The 15,358-nt window shown below is 41.4% G+C and overlaps 1 protein-coding gene across 5 annotated transcripts in view; it reads left to right on the top strand.

The window, feature by feature from the left end:
• The window catches only part of KANSL1 (KAT8 regulatory NSL complex subunit 1), a 174,665-nt gene that overhangs the window by 25,448 nt on the left and 133,859 nt on the right, over positions 1-15,358 (top strand). For 3 of the 5 annotated variants that reach the window (XM_042965868.1, XM_042965869.1, XM_042965870.1), the window contains exon 1: positions 2,444-2,558. The exons of 1 other annotated variant lie outside the window; for it this stretch is intronic. The gene's annotated coding sequence lies outside the window, so the exon portion shown is untranslated. Of the gene's footprint in view, positions 1-2,443; positions 2,559-15,358 lie in introns of those variants that run through there. One more of the 5 variants, XM_042965866.1, reaches the window with a different exon arrangement.

Below are 15,358 nucleotides of genomic sequence, written 5' to 3'. Positions count from 1 at the left end.
GTATTTCACAATCTTCGTTATTCGGGGGCCTAATTAAATCTCACAGTTGAGTTTTAGGACTAGGCCCAGTCCACTTACTAATCAGTAGTAAGATTAATTATTTTGTGGTGGGTGTCTTTGAACATAATATTTTTAAGTATATGCTGGAAGGGGCTTTGCCTTATTCGGTGTTTTTCATTTGGCTCATTTAGATTTCAGAATCCTTAGATTAGGACTTGAGCTTGCCATCTGTTGGTCTGTGTTTAACACCTTTCTGCTATATTTTATGGAATTCCTATTTATATGGAGATATGTGTATACTTTTTTAATCAACTAAATTTTCTTTCGCGGGATTATAAAAAGCCAAGACCAGCATCTCTTTTGGATGGTACACTTATATTAGTTTATTCTTTGTGTAATTTGACCGTGACTTCATTGTAGTGTGATTTTAAGAGTACAAATGGGAGCTCACTGACATACAGGTGTAGATGCTGTAGTTGCTGGTAACTTTGTGGGAGGACTACAACCGAGAGGGTGTTTGTTTGGCTAGCAGAAGTGAGCATACCACCGGATATTGGTTCTGGTAAGCCACAAAACAGTATTGAGCATTTCTTATCGTCCTTTTCATAGTAGAGCATACCCTTCCTGTCTTGCTGAATTTGATGATTTAATTGTTGGAATCATTTTTTCCTTCAGTCATTTAAAGCACATTCTGACGAATCCTAGAGTTCTGTTTTAAAATCTCAAACCACTGAAATAATCTTTTGGCAACTTTTTTTTTTTTTTTTTTTTTTTTTTTTTGGTTTTAAAGGATGGTGGAATTATACTTTGTGTAAATGTGACACTTTGCGTTATATTGCTTAACTTTTTTAATCTAGAAAAGGTTCCATTATTGTAAGGCCCTGTTTTGGGAAACAAATAAAATACTGTACCGACAAACTGGTCATGAGAAAGATAAAGTGCCACCACTTTAAACCAACTCTGGTAGGAAAAGTGGGAAGTTTGCTTTTTGTTGGGAGATTTGGTTTCTCTGTGGAGTTCTTTGTTAAACTTTTAGCATAGCAGTGAACTTCCTTTTGGTGGCGACAGGAAGCATAAATACTCATTGTGTAATGCCATTTGCCTGCTTTGGCGGATCTGCCAAACCATGACACCCAAAACAAGACGCGTGCTTCTTAACGAAAACTACAGTTCCCAGCGGGCCCGGCGCGGGTGGGCCATCACTTCCCCTCTAGCTCCCGGTCGTCCCTTCCCGGGCTGGCCCGGCGCGGGCCCTGGCCTGCGCCTGCGCAATGACGACGTGCGCCTTTTTTTTTTTTTTTTTCCACCCTGGCGGCTGCGGAGCGCTGCGCTGGGGCTAGTGCCCAGGCGTGCTGCAGTGTATCCAGGCAGTCGCCTAGGACAAAGGGCGGCAGAAAGCGCTTCGCTGGTCAGGGAGCTTCCTACCCGATTCAGCGCGCGTTTAACCCTGGAATAGTGTGGCACCGACTGCATTAGCCTGTTTACTACACAGTGCAAACAGTTCCTCGCTCACGTCCTCTTGCTCCGCCGCGCCTGCCCGCCTTGCCCCCTCATAGCCTGCGCGCGGCCCCGCCAGCCCGGGCGCGGAGGGAATGTGACGGCGTCAGCGCCTCAGGTTAGCCTCACCTCGGCCGGAGCGAGGGCCCTCTCCCGCCTGCCGCAGTGCCCCGTGCCGTGGCCGCACGTCTCGGAGCAGCTGGGTCCCGGCGCCGCGGCCTCCGCAGATGGAGGTGCAGAAACGTTGGCCGCGGCAAGGAGCCATGACTGAGGCGGCGGCGGCGGCGGCCGCGCCTCCTGGCGGCCCGCGGGGGTGGCGCGGCGGGCGCCCCCTGGCGGCGCGCCGGGGCGGAGCGGCCCTTCGCCGCCGCAGCCGCAGCCGGCGGAGGCGCTGCTGTCCCTCCTCCCCGTGTCCCCGGCGCTCGCCCGCTCGCTCGCTCGCTCCATTCTCCCTCCGCTTCAGATTAAAGGGGGGGAGGGAAAAGGAGCTCGGCCGCCATTTTCCCAGTGCCGCCGCCACCGCCGCCACCGCTCGCCGAGCCGGCGGGAGAACCGAGCACCGTAGCGAAGCCGACTCGTCTCACCGCGGCGGCGCGGGGGGCGGCCGGAGCGCGCTCCCCGGCCGGGAAGAGGCGTGCGGGGGTGGCGGCCGGGGTGCGGGCTCGGGCTGCAGACGGCGGTGCTTGTTTGTGCGGGGCGGGGGGGCGGCTTCACCCTCTGCCCCCGCCCGCCAGTCCTCCCCGCCGGGCTGCGGTCCTCGACGGTGCCCAGGCCCCGCCGGAGCCGAGGAAGGCCGGAGAAGGGGCCCGAAAGAGAAGAAAAAGCGGCCGCTCCCCGCCGCCGCCGCCTTCCCCTCCCCCTCCGCCTCGCCCCCCCCCGCCCGGAAAGTCAGGGCGGCTCCGGGCGCCGGGGGGGAGGAGAGCGGCGGGCCCGGGCCGGAGCCGCCGCCGCGCGCCCCCGCCTGCCGCCGCCGGCCCTCGGCGCCCAGGCCGGGGGCTGTTTGCAAACTGCGCCCATTTTGTGGGGCTGAATCCGCCCGGGCAACGCTCCTCCATCACGTGGTAGGTGCTGCTGCTGCTGCTCCTCTCCTCCTCCTCCTCCCGCTGCCCTTTCTCCTTCTCCTCGCTCTCCCTGTGGCTCCCATTTCTCTCTCTCTTTGTTAGTTGTAACTAGAAAGGCAGGGCAGGGCAGGAAAAATCCCCGGAACTTTAAATGGCCTCACCGGGCTTCCCCGCTGCGGGTCCGGGGCTGGGAGTCGCCCCAAGGGCGGGGGTGTGCGGGGGCCCTTCTCTACCAGCTGCCGCCTCGTTCGCCAGCTTTTCCTTTGGCGTTCTATTTAAAAATGCGGCCTTAAGAACACGATTTATTCCCGTAAAAAAACCCCCAAACAAACTCTGGCTCTTGGCTTGAACTTCTCTTGACTGCAGAAGGCCTTTTTCTGCTCGTAACACACATCTTGCGCGGTGCACGGTGTGTATCACAACTCTGATTGTTGTGAGATGGTTATTTGTTTCATTTATTTATTATTTTTGTTGTCTATATATTGAGGTCACTTATGTTTTCAGATCTAGTCTCCCTTAGGCGGACGTGTTTGTTTGTTTAAAAAAAAAAAAAAAACCAAAGAGGAAGAGGCATTTATTTGCTTTTAAGTGAGTTTGGGGGGCCTGTTTTCCGGCTGTCTTTTGATTCTTCAGCAAATAGTTTGATTGTTTTCCATACGATAAACAACCTTAAGCTCATGTCTTACTTAAAAACCCTTTTGTTTTCCATTGTCGGGCCCCCAGTGTGGTGGGTTTTGTTTTTTTGTTTTTGTTTTTTTTTTTTGGGGGGGGGGAAACGCGTTACTTAACTATTGCTTATTGATTGCCTTAGGGGAAAGGGGGTGACATGATGGCGCCACTTTAAATTGCTCTCTTTCCTCCTCTGATTTACGCCTCTTTATCCTGGAGGTCACTAGAGCATTTTTCGTGATCTGTTAATAAGACTGTATTTGAGAATGTTAACGTACAACTTGTAGAGCTAGAGTTTGGTACCTTAAAGGTCGAGAGACCCGAATCTAGAGGTCCCCAAAGTTCCGAGAAATCTCCCTAGTCGTCCTGCCTCGCCTCCCTCCCCTCCATTCACAATCCTGGTGTTGCCATCTCCTTTGTCACGTGGCTAGCAGTCATTGTGTTTTTTTGTTTGTTTTGGGGTGTGTGTTTATATTTTTAAACTGTAGCCCAGAAGAAACTATCCCCTCTCCATCGGAGAGATCAAAACGTTTTAGTTGTTTTAGTTTGAGAGTAGGAGAACATTTATAATAAATGATAAAATTACATAATCTCCGCCTTGCATAATCATGATATAGTTATGGATTGTTACTGAACTTTGTCTCTAAAGCACTTTCAAGTATGGACAGTAGTACACTGGAATATCTTTTACACTTTTTAGAATAGTCTGTAGTTTTGATTTTTCCCAGCTTCTTGGGTCTTTTAAGTACCACTGTTTACAAAGGCTTAAGTGGGTGTGTTTTCCCCTCCCCCCCTCCTATACCATATACTTGGTTCCTTTTCTAATAAACTGTCTCACCAATTTAGAAATTTTCAGTTGTCTGCAGGCATTGTCAGTTAAAACTATTATTTTCTCCTAACAACAGGGAATACTTCTGAGTAATAATTGTTCTCCAACTGGAGTATTAACATTATGTTTCTGTTGCATTTTTGATCCAGACAATTTTTGCTTTTAATTCTTGAGGTTTGGAAGAATGTTTTGTTATCTGTTTCTTCATATCAGTTTTCCCAGTAATTGGGTAAATTCCTATTTTGTAAAATATCAAGTACATTTTTCTGTTGTTCCTACATAGGTTACTAGCTACTTTTCCAGTTAATAAAAAAGTGTACTGTAATAGAGTTAGGAAACATCTTCAAAAATAAAAAAGGTAAATGTGAAATGTAGTGATTCTTAAGTATGCGTTGATTCATTTCCTCTTAATGTATATTTTCAATGGTTTGGGCCATTTTCTTTGCTAACAGTTACATCATGTCATGTGATATGTACAGTGTGATGTGTAGTTCTAAAAATAAGGCAAGGTAAAAATGCTCATCCCTTGGGAATTTAAAAAATGTATTATATGTGGGGTAACTGTCCTCAGTCATGGAATTTCAATTTCCGCTATGTTTATCCAACAAAGTATGCAGTTTCTTTGACCTTTCTTGTATTTGATGTATTTGTTAGTGATCTTGTGATTTGAGGTGGTTAACTTTTTATTTCTCAAGTATGCACTACTCAGAGGGAAACCTTAGATATGACAAAGATTGTTAACCTCTGTATTTTGGTGAAGATGGTTGGTTTCTGATGACTACTACATTTAACTGTATGTAAGTATTTTTGATTTGTGTCTGTAGATAGTTGAGTGATCAACTAAGTATTGATAGAGCTTTGTGGTACGATTGGGTTTTTGGTCCTTTCACTTATATGAATCTGTTGAATGAAGTTTTTTGAAGTGTCCCTGCATCTTTACGGAAAGCCTTATTCAGAACATTAGTATTTGACTGTGCTTTACCAAAGTGAGATGTTAAATCTTTGTCTGATTTTCTTTATTCCTGCCTACACACGTTATTTCTATGGTTAAACCTGCAGAGCGTTCTTTGATTGTTAGACTTATCATTATCGTGTTGAGGAAAATTCTGGAAGCTGGAAAATGAGTAAGCCTTACAAGTTCACTTTTGAGCTTTTATCAAGGTGAGAAGAAAGGAAAATATTCCCATTTTTTTTTTTCCCTTCTTCAAACACTGCCAAAATACTCTTCCTTTTCTAGTAATGCTACACTATAACCAGAGGCTGTACATCCTCTCCATTTTATTGGGTTGACCACAGATTTTAATTGTATTTTAAAGTGAAAAACAAGTTTTAGATTTGTTCTGTTTGATATAACCTGAATTATGTAATCTGTAAACACAGGGCCATTATGGGTGGTGATGCTGGTTTGAGAAGGCATTTAGCTTTGAGTGCAGTAAAGCTTAGTTGCCTTGTTTTACTGGAAAAGCAATTTTAAAATGTAAAAAGATGCTAGTCTGTATTGGATTTTCTAAAGAGTTTAAAAGAGTAATGCTTACTCCTCTTATATTTAGCTTCCTTGGGGGGTTTTGTAAAGGTTATTTTTTCTTCTTGGTGAGGCCATTAAGATACAGAAACTAAGTGATTTCCTTCCTGGAGAGAGAGAGAGAGAGAGAGAGAGAGAGAGAGAAAGAGAGAGAGAGGGATTTTAAAAAATTAATTTTTTTTTTCCAAAGGATCTCTCCCTTGAGTTTGGAAAGGAGGGAGTAGTGCAGAATAAGTATGTGGTCTGTGGCAGATTGCCCCAGAACAAAACCAAATCTCATCATTAAGTGGTTTATTTAGAGTTTTAAGGCACCTTTTCTCTACCCTCTTTCTCTATTTTAAGTAAGTTTCTTCTTTGATTGGTTAGACTGTTCTGGGTCTCAGGAAGCATATTTTACTTTAGTGCCCTATTTGATCACTTTATGAAGGAGTACAGTGCAGGTGTGTCAAATAAAATGGCCTTATACACCTGGCCTGCGTACTCTGTGGGTGCAAAGAGTACTTGGACCATGTCCTTTTCTTAAAATAGGACTTTACTCTTTGGAAATCTAAATTCGGATTGGTTTTTGAGTCTTCATGTTGCTTGTGAAGATACATGTTTGAATTATAGTTTCTATCTTAAGTGCTTATTAGTCTTTCTTTGCGTATACTAAAAGTTGTGCAAAAAATACTCCTGCCTGAGTGTAATAATTCGTAACACAAAATAAGACTCTTTCATCAGTACTTCCTATTCCTTGGAATGTGACATCAACTCAGTGAACCACGATAATAGTTAGAAAAGACAAATATTCCACTGTACTAGAGGTCCCCAACTTTTGAAGGCCACAAGAAGGTCCTTGGGTGTTGCTTGCAGATTGTGTGTCATAGGAAAAAGACATGTTGTGGAAGGGTCACTGTTAGTTACTCAGTTATCATTTGTTCCTAAGATACGCCATGTAGCCTGTTTATTATAATGTAGGGTGAAATGTATAGAGGAAAATTAGCCAGTTGGTGTGATTTTCCAAAAAGAACTGAAGTAGATACTTTTTATGTGTTAAGCTTTTTCACCTCTTTGATAAAGGTAGAGCTGAAATGAGAGTATGAGGAAACCAACTTCAGTGTAGAGAACACAACTCACGTTCGTGAATGAAAAACAAACAAGCTTGGGTAGTTTGAAAGAAAAAGTTAAATATTGTGTATGAAGGTTTTAAGTTTTTATGCAAAGAGGCCTTTCAAGGTTGGAGTTGTTTTAAATTCTTGATTTATTGTTGGGTAGCAGTGTCTGGCAAATAATAGTTGTTTAATAAATGTTACCTTCTGCAAGCCTTGCTTTTCCAAGATTATAAGATAGCTCCATAAACTTTAACATTTGAATGCCTAATGCTTCTAGAGAGTTAATTTAGCTGGGAATTATTTAGCTTTATATTTTATGTTGTTGATTGTAAACTTGCCCATTTTTCTCTAGTCCTAATTTTTTTAAGAATTACGGTTGCCCCTCAAGCTTTTGAGAGTCAGGAAATGTAAGGTGGAGGTGAATTCAGTGCAGTTTTATCTAAATGTTATCAAAAACTCGGTTCTTGTTACTTGAATAGGAATCCCAAATGAGATCTCATTCTGAATTTTAAGTACAGCATATTCTGCCCTTGTTTGGAAAAAGTTGTTTCTGAGTGGCATCAAACTTAATGGAGTCCCTTACTTTTTAATTTCTTTTTAAAAAGGGAGCAGCTTAAGGTCAGACCTGGTTAAATTCAGTTGGAGAAGTGTTGAGGAATAAAACAGATGAATAATGATTTTGTTAGGATGTTACACCAAAAATTGCTAAAAACTGATGTCCCAGGCTTTCTTTTGCTACTCCTGTTTGGCCTTTGTGACTGCATATTAGCACTTCCATGGGAGGTTGTGAAGGGATAGAGGTAAAGCTAATTAGTTTCTGATGTTTGCTAGTAGAGAGGCTTTGTAAAAATGCTAGTTGATTAAATTGAACTGTTAGGGAAGTTACATTAAACTGTTCATATATTACTGTGGAGAACTGAGGATGTTTGAAGACCTCAAGCATATATAAAAGAAATTGGACTGCTGTTTTTTGCAGTTACTGATTTACTGCTTACCTCTTAGTTTTTCCTTTGACCTCCCAAGGGAATGAAAGAAGGATGGTAGTATTTCTTTCTTGCTTTTTTTTTTTTTCAATGTTTATTTACTTTTGAGAGACAGAGACAGAGTGTGAGCAGGGGATGGGCAGAGAGAGAGGGAGATACAGAATCTGAAGCAGGCTCCAGGGCTCCGAGCTGTCAGCACAGAGCCCGATGCGGGGCTCGAACTCACAGACCATGAGATGATGACCTGAGCTGAAGTCAGATGCTTAACCGACTGAGCCACCTCAGGCACCCCTAAACTCCATTATTTTGATACATAGTCATTTTTCAAAAAGATTTTCTGTTTCTGTAGTTAAAAAAAAAATTTTTTTTTAATGTTTGTTTATTTTTGAGAGGGGGCAGCGAGAGAGGGAGACACAGAATCTGAAGCAGGCTCCAGGCTCTGAAATGTCAGCACAGAGCCTGATGTGGGGCTCTAACTTAAGAACCACGAGGTCATGACCTGAGCCAAAGTTGGACCCGTAACCAACTGAGCCACCCAGGTGCCCTATCTGTTTGTATAGTTTTTAACATAAATGGGATTATACTTAAGTGGCTTTTTTTTTTTTCATGTTGCTGTATATCGTAGAGATTTTTTTCAAATCAACACATACAGTTCTTTTTTTATTTAAAAAAATTTTTTTTAATGTTTATTTATTTTTGAGAGACAGAGACCGTGTGAGCAGGGGAGGGGCAGAGAAAGACATGGAATCTGAAGAGGCTCCAGGCTCTGAATCATCAGCTCAGAGCCCGACACGGGGCTCGAACTCACAAGCCGTGAGATCATGACCTGAGCCGAAGTCGGACGCTCGACCGACTGAGCCACCCAGGCACCCCCAGTTCTCTTTTTTTAAATAGCTGCATAGTATTCTAGTGTTCCTTTTTAAGTGTTGTGGGTTTGTTTTTTGGTTTTTTTTTGTATTACAATTCTTCATTGAAAGAATTATGATATTTCTATATCTATGAGAATATTTCTGTTGGATAGGTTCCTAGACTGCAGTTACTAGGTAAATGTTTGGGTAATGGCATGAAAAATTTTGATAGTGCTTTCAAAAGGCTTATGTAACCAAACTTAATAGTTTTAAAAGTACAGCTAAAAAGTTTGCTAGTCTGAGTGCAGGTGCTTGGCATTGTAAGTGACTGGAACTTGAGGTAGATGAAGTCTGTCCTAGATTCAGTTGATGCCTGCTCCTTGTTAGGTTGTTATCACCTTATGATCAGACATATCCATTAACTTCATGGTGGATCTCCATCTGATGCATTCAACATACAGTGTTCGGGTTAACTAACATGTGTTGGTCTACTTTCTGCCAGGCATGGGACCACCTGTAGAGAATAAAGATAAAGCAAGCCATAACCCTCCCTCTACACCCCCCCCCCCCCATTTTTTTTTTAAGAAGTATATAATCTAGGGAAGGAGGGGACAGACAGGATGACAAGATGGGGAGTTTATATCATGAACTGTTGCCCAGGGTATCATGGGAGTGCAGATAAGGCCCTAGAGAGGGAAGGACTCCTAACTCAACCTGAAATAAATGGTGAATACTTGAGAGGACATGTGATCTCTTGGAGCTGAACCTTGAAAAGAAAGTGTGAGCAAAGGTGCAAGAGCATGGAAAGAGCCTGAAACTCTGAATAAGATTCAGGTGTTTGGAGTGGGGACAGGTTGGAGATGAGGCTGAGTATAAAAAGGGGCCCAGATATATCCTGTGTGGAGAGTTTGGATTCATCCTTACCCTAGAGTCAGTGAAGGATTGTTAAGAGGAGCACAGCATAGTCAGATTTATGTTCTGTTTCTCCTTCCTTTCTAATAATCATTTTGGTAGTGGATGCTAGATTGAAGGCTTGCTGAGACAGGAAGAAAGAACAGTTGGGAGATTATTACTGCTTGAATTACTGTAGTACATAACGAGGCTTTGAACAAGGCACTGGCATTAAGGATGAAATGAATGTGCCTGTCATTCTGTCTATTGAACCCTCCCTATTTAACCTTCAAAATTCGGTCAGAATGTCCTCCTTTTCTGGAAGCCTTCCTTGATCTTTGTAGGCAAAACACAGTGCTTTATCATCTGGGCTTACCTGTGCACGTACTTTCTATCCTCTTATCTTTGGCATTAATGAAACTACTCCAGTAGTCTTTCTGTTGTTTGTATCTGGCATTAGTATATTTTTAAATGAGGTATTTATGATAGATGGTAAATCAGTAGTTGAGATCAGGATTCACTCACATGGGGCATGTTGAGGGGCAGGAATTGGTTTTGGATTTGGTATTGGGGGAGGGAGTGGATTTGCATGTGGGACGCTTGCAGTAACTGTATGAGTGATGCTGGACCCTAGTTATTCTTTAGGTATCAATGTAGATGTTGTCTCCTGTGGGAAGCCTTTTATGACCTTACTGACTCCCTGTTTGTGTGAGGGTCCCTTAAGGTCCCCTGGGATTCTCTGATCACATAGTAGTGTCTGTCTTAAGTGGCCCTTATCAACCTTGTAGGCACTTAGTGCAATAATTTGAATGTTGTAGGCATTTTTGTAAAATGTTTATTAGAGAGATTCAGTTAGTATTCCCTCTCTGGCTTTCTTCTAAAGACTAAACAAAATTCGAAGTCTAGTGTCCAGCAATTAAGGTCCTTCCAGTATATATATGTAAAATAATTACATATATATATTTTTTAATGTTTATTTCTGAGAGAGAGACAGAGTGCGAGCAGGGAAGGGGCAGAGACAGAGGGAGACACAGAATCCGAAGCAGGCTCCAGGCCCCGAGCTGTCAGCACAGAGCCTGATGGCAGGGCTTGAACCCATGAACTGCCTGACCTGAGCCGAAGTCAGCTACTTAACCGACTGAGCCACCCAGGTGCCCCAAGCCCCTTCCAGTTTAAACCTAGCCTTAAACTACTCAGTATAGTAGTTAAAAGCATGGGGTTTAGAACTGGAGATTTGAATTGGAATCCTGCCTCTGCCACTTAGTAGTTGTGTGATCTTGGACACATTACTTAACTTTTGGAGCTTCAAACTTCATCTATAAAATGCGAGTAAGAGTACTTTATAATGTTGTGAGGATTAAATGAGAACATATGTATAAGGCAGTACAATGACATGGTAAAAGGTCAGTTAAGGTTTGTGAACAGCAGTCGTAGTAATAATCTGTCCTCCAGTCAGATAACTGTTTCCCTTAGTAGTTACAAACTGTATTCAGTTATGAGAAGCCCTGTTGGCATGGGCACATGTTAGGGACTGGGGTGGTGTACTGTCCACAACAGTGGGTTTTATCATAAAAATTTTGCCTCCTATTCTCTATTGTATTCTATAACAAAACATCTGTTTCCATGTAAAAGAAGTACTTTGCAGTGTGTCCTGTTCTGTAGCTTTCAATACCTCATTACAGATCACTACTTGCTGCATTCTTCCTCTTCTTGAGAAGGTGTACATGTACCTCTTGGTTCATCCAGCAAGTTCTGTAGATCATCTCTCAGATCCTTTCCCATTATTTTGATTGTGTTGGTTTCTTGATTAGAATTTCCTCATCTTTCTCTGCATAGCAAAATCTTATTTATACTTGAAGGCCTACCTAGCCAAGTCTTTTGAATGCTCTAGCCCAGTCAGTAAGTGCTTACAAGTGCTTACTATGTTCCAATTTTTAGATCAAGTTAGTGAGCATGCAGAAGGATGTTAAGGAACTTTGTCACCGTGGAAATAGAATTTGTAAATTGACAATTGGGGAATATTCAGATAATTTGAATTGCGTGATGGTGACTTTAAATGAGTTTTACAATTTAAGCAGGAAGAAAGTGATGGCAGTCTAAACAGCCTGCAAAAGTTTTTGTGGAAATGCCATGTATTGAAGGATTAATTAAATTTTGAGCCTAAAGGTTAGAAGGGTCTCCCAGGTAGAAGCACCAGCATAGGCAAAGATTATGGCTTTGGGAATCTGGGGGAGTTCTAGGTCTACCCAACCTGATGCATTTGCTGTGATACTGTGTTAAGTTTCATCTTGGAGAATTTGGACTCCTGAGAAAGGTACAAGGAGCTATTCCAGAGTAGAGAAGTGATGTGATAAAACGGTATGGACCAGATTGAAGGATCAAGGCTGTCAGGAAGCTGTCAGGCTAATTTAGGTGTGAGTTAATAAGGCCCCAGGCTGGGTTGGGGTTGATAATGTTAGGAATAGAGAATGTATGAAACCTGAATAGCGTCATTAGAAATAAATGGAAAGATTTTATCATGAAGGAGATAAGATCCTTTACGTTTTTCTTTTTCTGTCATTTGGCCCTTCTGCAGACTTTAGCCCCTTCCAGTTTCTGGATTTAAGCTTGAAGGAAACTTTGCTGTTCCTACTGTGGTGAACACCTTAGTTGAGGTCCTTGTTGCACCCTGTCTGGATTATTGCAGTAGCTTCATCGATGGTTTTTGCTTTTTTACTTTCTTTTAATCCATCCTACCCAGCTGGTCTCTAAAGCACAGTTCTGATGTTACTCCCTATTTGAAAAATCTTTAATGACATTCTGCTGCCTTAAGTCTGAGTAAGGGCTGGCTATTCAAGGTTGTCCATTAATGATCTGGCTTCAGACTGCCTTTCCACTTTTTTCTATACTGTTTCCTCTGTTAAAATATACTTTATATTTCAAGCAAACTGATCATTTCTTTTAACCTCCAGATATCCTATGTTTTCCCACAGCCTTGCCTTTTCCCATGCCGTTTCCTTTCACTAGAATGCCACATTTACCATTCTCTTGCCTTCGCCTTTTACATGATGACATTTTAGCTAATTTTCAAGTTTCAGTTGAAATTTTGACAACTTCACAGACACTTCCCTAACCATTTTTCCTCCTCCTATTTCTCACCTTTGTGCAGAGTAATGAGGTAATGGTGGGGAGGAGGTTAGTAGAAGCCACATTATGGGCATACTTTTCTTCCCCATCTGATTTGTGCTTCTGTTTCCAGTGAAAGTGTGGTTTGCTGGCCAGTCAAATGACCAAAGCCCTCCCCTTGGGTTTCTGCATTTTTGCAGGGTGGATGCTGCTGGGTTGTTCTTGTATACCTGGAGTCCTGTCTTGGGAACTTACAAGGAATAAAGGCAAGGTTTTCATTTGTAGGTGTAGAGTTCTGACTTGAAATAGTTGAAGTACCTGGATATGTTTTGCTTTCTGGGAAGAATACATCTACATGTATGTATAAAGTCTGTATCTAGGCAATGGTTTTCTAATGAAAGGTGTGATTTTTTTCCCCCCTAGGGGACATTTGACAGCTCTGGAGGCATTTTTAGGTGTCATAATTGGTAGAAGGTGCTACTGGCATCTAGTAGGTGGAGCCAGGGATGCTACTAAATGTCCTACAACACACAGGAGAGTCCCCTTTCCCCACTCATAAGATTTGGCACAAGATATTAATAGTGCTGGGCTTGGGAAACTGCCTGAGGGGTATACTTTTTGCTTTCCCAGTGTACTTGTGTTACATGGAAGTTTTCCCTTGAACCTATGTTGCAATTTAGACTTAAGAGTCATAAGCATAGGAAGAGACCCTGAAAGTCACATGTTTGAATTTTATCCCAACTTGTATCCCTCAGAACAATGTTCTGCAAGATACTAATAGGTATAATAGGGGGAAAAAGTGGTTTGGTAAAGGCAGGCATTTGAGCATTCAGTCTGATGAAGTGCATTGTGAATTTCCATCAGGAACGTTTTTCCTAAATGTGTTTGCCTGCTGAACCCATCTGACATCTTCCAGTCCCTAGAATGCTTCCTTGGAACTAGGAGAGAAACCATTAATATCTAGCTCAATCTTTTATAGCTCTTTGTTTTTTTTTTTTGTTGTTGGTTTTTTTTTTGTTTTTTTTTGTTTGTTTGTTTGTATTTTGGTCTCTTTAGGTTTACTGCAGAACCTTAATGTCAGTGACAGCAGGTACATTGACTCCATCTGTATTTATTTGTCAAATTGTGATTTATAGATGAACTAAAAATTGGGATACTTTAGGTTTCTTTATTAAGAATGTGCAGTACAACTTTATTATCTATTCCCACTAGTAAATTGGAAGTTGTAATCCCAGCCCAAAACCTACTGCCCAGGTTGTTATGATAATTGATAAGTTAATTGTAGCTTTTAATACTTTGTATTCTTTGGAGAAAGGTTATTTATCATAAGCTGTTCTGTTCTTGTAAAATTGCTTAAGTTTGACAATCTTTCTCTGCTATAAATTATTGGAGTGAAGCTTTTGGGATTCAAGTGGGATGGGAATCATTGCTTTTAATCAACATTTTGCTCAGTATGTTAAATGTAAGAACGCTGCCATGACATTGGCCTTACTCAGATTCTTTGGCTCTTTAAGAAGTTGCATTATTTTCTTTTTGCTTCTTTTCCTTTTATTATACAAGTAATACATGTTTATGCTGGAGACATTATATACACTAGAAAACAAAAGACAAAAGAATCTTACCACCTACTCTTTTAAAACAAAAATGAGGCCGTAGTATACGTTTTGGTTTTTTGTAACACCTTTTTATTTTTTCATTGAACAGTGAAGCAAGCACTTTTTCAAGTCAGGAAATACTGTTTTACATTGGTTATTATTCATGGTTGCATAATATTCCATTGTATGGCTATTCCAGAATTTAAGTGAATTATTGGGCATTTGATTTGTTTTGTTTTTATGTAAGCATCATCATGAAGTACTAAAAGCAAATCTAAATAAAAAAAAGGAAATCTAAACTTATAGCAAAAATTAAAATTCTAAGCTTTGGTAGTTTGAGGCAGGTACAGCTAATATTGAGTGCTAACTAGATGTGCCAAGTCCATTTTTACATGCACGGGTCTTCAGGTACAGCAGTGTTTTAAGAGATTACTTACTTTCTATTTTTCCTGTGCATTAAAAAGTCTTGCTGAAATTCCTTTTATGTTTGCTTTTTGTCTATAGGTTATAATAATAGTGCAAATAATGGGTGTTGTTGTCAGGCACTAGGCTAAGTAAGTAATGGAGAGTATTTTATTTAATCATCAAGCAGTCTTGTGAGGTAGGCTCTGTCATTTGCAGATGGGGAAATTGAGGAACAGCATAAATAATTTAAATGAGGGTAGAGCCAGAATGTGAACCCAGACCTGTTCCCCTTACTTAACAAAATGAGTGCCTTTGGGGGTAATATTGAATCTCAGCATACTTACAAAGTGAGTGCCTTTGCGGTAAGATTGAATCACAGTATAGTATTTCAAAGTTTATAAAAAGGGGGAGGGATGAAGACTTCAATGTTTTTTTTGTTTTTTGTTTTTTGTTTTTTAACAGTATTGTTTGGCTATAGAAAGATAATGATTTAGGAGTTAGGAATGGAATTCCTTCTGAAGAGGTCGCTTTTTCCCCTTCTGTCCTTTTCCTCCTCCCTACTTATGTAGATGATTGTTTTAGTAACTACTTTTTGCAGTGCATCCTGTGGGGATATTGAGACCAAGGAGAGCGGGTGTAAACAAAATAAACTCTTGCCTTTGAGATGTACGTGATTAATGTCAAGTTCACAGATGTACTTCGAGGGTCAGAGAAATCTTGAAAGAGATGGGATTCGAGCCAGCAGATTTTTAAGTTGTGCACTTTAAGGAATTGTATAACTCTAAAATAACTTGGAATGTTTGCCGCTTAAGTACCTTCTGTGGTGTGATGTTAATTATGACCTTTTTTATGTGTGCTGGGT

Source organism: Panthera tigris, chromosome E1, assembly GCF_018350195.1.
Source record: "Panthera tigris isolate Pti1 chromosome E1, P.tigris_Pti1_mat1.1, whole genome shotgun sequence".
NCBI classification, from domain to species: Eukaryota; Metazoa; Chordata; class Mammalia; order Carnivora; family Felidae; genus Panthera; species Panthera tigris.
Note: the sequence above shows the minus strand (reverse complement) of the source record. Positions and strands in the feature narration are given on the sequence as shown.